Source organism: Nicotiana tomentosiformis, chromosome 2 (genome assembly GCF_000390325.3).
Source record: "Nicotiana tomentosiformis chromosome 2, ASM39032v3, whole genome shotgun sequence".
Classification (NCBI taxonomy): domain Eukaryota; kingdom Viridiplantae; phylum Streptophyta; class Magnoliopsida; order Solanales; family Solanaceae; genus Nicotiana; species Nicotiana tomentosiformis.
In genome coordinates, this window is record NC_090813.1 from 170899710 (window position 1) to 170904391 (window position 4682).

Sequence of the window (4682 nt, forward strand, 5' to 3'; positions counted from 1 at the left end):
TGCTGTGGTTCAGATTCGAATCGGTAATTCTCATGTTGATGGCTCGAGGAGGATGATCTTCGGAGAGGTTTAGAGTGGTAGCGATCTATTTGGTTCAAGTGTTACAGAGATGGATTTGGAATTGGGGCAACAACTAGGCAGCGAAGGATGAGGAAGGACACGTGGGAGGTGTCTTGCAGTGGTTAAATTTCTAGAAGGCTGTTACACCCTATATTTTTGTACGTAAAAATGCGTCGTAAGCAAACTAATGTAGGACCAAAAATGAGATAATATTTAAAAGTATATAAAGTAAGTTAATCATGTTACCTATGAGGTTACAAATATTAAAGATCATCAACAACAAGTACAAAGAGGGTTGGACAGTTCAGAAGCTAAAGCAATTGAATAAAACAATGTTTCGTCGAAAGTCGACAAGTTGGGAATGTTATAACATGTACCTTTGGGGTGAGACTAGGGTGATTAACATGATAAAGAGATTATGTTATGATTTATATTAGTCGTATGACATCCGTGTGTTATGTTTTTAAGTCAAGCGAGTTGTGGAACAAAAGTCGATGAAAGTCATCACAAGTTACATTCATAAGTTTTACTGAAACTTTGGGTCAAATGTAACTGCAATTTTCTCCCAATATACTTAGAGTTATGGGGTGTTCCACCCATCAAATTAAATATCTATGCGTCTATTTTCCAACGCATTAAACCGTTTGTCAATACGACATCGGAGTAGAGAGATATGGGCATTTTTGCGATACTGCGCAAGCTGCTAGGTGACAAGTAGGTGTGTCACCTACTTGCTTAAATGAAAGCCCAAAAATGGACCATTTCGGGTCGTCCAAAGAGGCCTTTTAAAGGCCCATTTTCTTCATATATTAGACTTAAAATAGAGCATAATAACCAAACATAAGCTCTGCAAAGAATCCTCCCAAAAATTTCCCACAAACCCTAATTGATTTTCTCTCCCTTTCAAGTTCTAATTAGAGGTAAAACCTAAAGTTTGAAGGACCAAGATAGGAGCTGAGTTATCCAACAAATAAGGTGAGTTTACTACTCTCTTTCATCCATTTATTCTTCTATAAATTCATGGCAAGTCGTTCTATACTTGTAAGAACTCACGGGACGGTGATCGGAAGCCGTGAGTTCGAGTTATTCACTTGTAGCGGACTGTTTTGTGGACTGTTTTGTGTTGCTGTTGGGCTGCGTGTTTTACTACTGTTTTGTGGAGTTTTGGAGGAGGAAGGGGGTGTAGAAACACCATATAAATGTAGGGTGGTTGGCTGGTCGTTCGTCATAACATTTCCGGGTCGTTTGACACTACTACGGTGGTCGTTTTGAGTATGAAGAGATTGGGGTGTGTTGGGCTGTTTTGTAGTGTTTGATGGCGTATATAGGGCTGGAAAATGATGTATTTATGTTGTTATTGTTCTGTTCTTGTATTGTTGGTGTTATCTTGAATTTGGAGGAATAAGGATTATAGGGGAGATGCTGCCCGTTTTAACGATGTTGTTATAGGGCTGTTTCGTTCGTTGTGCGATGGTTGTACCTCTCGTAACTTAACGATAGTATTATTATCATTCTTGTAGATTAAGGTGCAAAGAGGTGAGTTCAACTTGGTGATTGGGAAGATTGTGATAAGGTATGTTAAGGCCAAGCCTTCCTTCATTTTGGCATGATCTCGTAGCTACATGTGTTAGTAATGAGACAAAAGAGAAGTTCATATTCATGAATTTATTCACACTATTCTAGTCTCATAAGTTACAATATTATTCCTTATCGAGACTCTGTATTCAATTTTAGTATTGTCTTCTTCCAGTCAAGAGAGAAGTAAGCCTATATATACAGTATTACAGTATTTTCATTACCATCGAGCTATAATCGATGGGCAGGCCCCTATTGGGCAACCTCTGATCAGATGGTAAGTTATATATACCGAGCCTACTGTAGCCGAGCGCCTATGAGCGAGCCCAGGATGGCCGAGCGCTTATGAGCGAGCCTACTACGGCCGAGCAGTTACACGTACCGAACCTTATAGGGCCGGACATTTATTTTACTTAATATATTGAGCGAGTTGAGTCAGTATCAGCACGTAAGTATATCTCCAGACCATCTTTGACTCCCAGTTAATTTCAGTTATCTTATTATCATTTCAGTTTCAGCTTTCAGTTATTTTATTGCCTTACATACTCGGTACATTATTTCGTACTGACGTCCCTTTTCTGGGGGCGCTGCATTTCATGCGTGCAGGTTCAGACAGATAGACGGTTAGACCTCCTCAGTAGGTGTTTCCCGAGTTCCGTCTGATCGGTAAGCTCCACGTCTTTCGGAGTTGCCAGGTCTAGAGTTTTGTGTACATCTTATGTATATCTGTATATATGTTATGGGTAGGTCGGGGCCCTGTTCCGATCACAGTACATCTATCAGTAGAGGCTTGTAGACATATTCTGTTGGTTAGTGTTGTATGTTGGGTTTTTATTAATTGGTGGTTTGTCAGCTGTAGTAGCTATGACGGCCTTGTCGGCCTAGCTTTATATTGATGTTTAGTTAGAGCTAGTTTCCATTCATTTTTATATTTTGCTTCGCAAATTGTCTTGCAAGGTGGCCCCATGGCCAAAGTATGATATTATATGTTCAGAGTCCCTTAGTCGCAATATGGTACGCCAGATTAGGTGAGGCACCGGGTGCTTGTCTCGCTCCTAGGTTCGGGGCGTGACAAACTTGGTATCAGAGCAGTTCTGTCCTAGGGAGTCTACAAGCCGTGTCTAGTAGGGTCTTGTTTATAGATGTGTTGTGCACCACATTATATAAGCAGGGAACTACAGGGCATTTAGGAGTTGGTTACCCTTCTTTGAAATCTAAATCGTGCTATAGAACTGAGTTATAGGAAATTTGAATTAAACTTATGTGTTGGTGTTTGCATGCACAGATGACGGTGACTAGGAAGACTACGGCTAGCCAGAGGAGAGATACAGCAGTAGGTGAGGGGACCAGCAGGGTACCCCCAGTAGATGGGGCCCAGTCTGAGGCTCAAGGGGAGACCCCTACTCAGCCATTACCGGCTCCTCCACCAACTGCGGAGATTCCTAGGGAAACCGCACATCCAGTTCCCCCTCCACTTCCATTAGATCAGGACTTGAGAAGTGCGGTGCATTTGTTGACACAGTTGGTAGCTACCCAGCAACAGGCTAGGGCATCAGCTAGTGCAGGAACTTCTGAGGGGTCTGGGAGTTCAAGGGTCCGAGAGTTTATTGCTTTGAGTCCCCCAGAGTTCACGGGGACAGATCAGAGGGAGGACCCGCAGGATTTCATAGATCAACTTCACAGGATCTTTCGTGTTATGCATGCCACGGAGAAAGAGGAAATTGAGCTAGCAGCTTTTCGACTCCGAGATATAGCCATCCTTTGGTACGAGGGATGGGAGAGGTCCAGGGGACGTGATGCACCTCCAGCTATTTGGGAGAATTTTTCAGATGCCTTCCTTGACCAGTACTTACCGCGGGAGATCCGACAGGCTCGAGTCGATCAGTTTCTATCCCTCAAGCAGGGTAATATGAGTGTTCGAGAGTATAGTCTCCGTTTTGACTCATTGGCCAGATATGCACCATCCATTGTTGCTACTATGCGGGACAGGATTCACAGGTTTATAGCAGGGTTAGCCCCAGAGTTAACCGAGGCATGTGCCACCGCTGCATTGCAGGATAGTATGGATATTTCCCGGATTCAGGCATTCGCCCAGAATATAGAAAGGGGTAGGCGTCGGCAGTAGGGTACAGAGAGGGCTGAGCAAGGGCAACGTAAGAGGATGAGATTTCCCAGGTCTCAGGAGCAATCTCAGGGTAGTTATAGGACCCAGTACTTCGGACGGCCACCTAGGCCTCCGCCACCTCAGTTACAGGGTTACAGGTATGACCGCTATACTCAGTCAGGACCAGGTGAGAGCTCACGGGCGTCGGGTTTGCAGCGACAACGAGGTTCTGCGCAGACATGGTCATTTCCTCCGCGGTGTGACATCTGTGGTAGAGGACACTTGGGTCAATGCCGAGCAGGTTCTGATGCTTGTTATACATGTGGGCGTCCGGGGCATATGATGCGAGATTGCCCAAATAGAGATTCTGGGGGAATGGCACAACCAGCGAGTTCAGCAACAGGATCGTCTATGTCCGTGCATCCTTCAAGGCGTGAGTCTCAGTCTTCGGCTGGTAGAGGTCGAGGCAGAGGTAGAGGTTCCAGTTCAAGTGGTAATCAGAACCGTATCTATGCTTTAGCGGGTCGACAGGACCAGGAGTCTTCACCAGACGTTGTGACAGGTATATTAACCATTTGCTCTCACGATGCTTATGCTTTGATAGACCCAGGATCTACTTTATCATATATTACCCCATTTGTCGCGAGGAAGTTTGGTATAGTGCCTGAAATACTAAGTGATCCTTTTGCGGTATCTACACCGGTCGGAGAATCAATTATTGCTAGACGGGTTTACCGAGGTTGTACGGTGACAATTTGTAGTCGTCAGACCTCAGCTGACCTAGTTGAGCTAGAGATGATGGATTTTGATGCTATCATGGGCATGGACTGGTTGGCAGCTTGCTATGCCACAGTTGATTGCCGAGCAAAGGTAGTCAGATTTTATTTTTCGGGTGAGCCAGTCCTTGAATGGGTAGGTAATACAGCAACACCCAGAGGTAGGT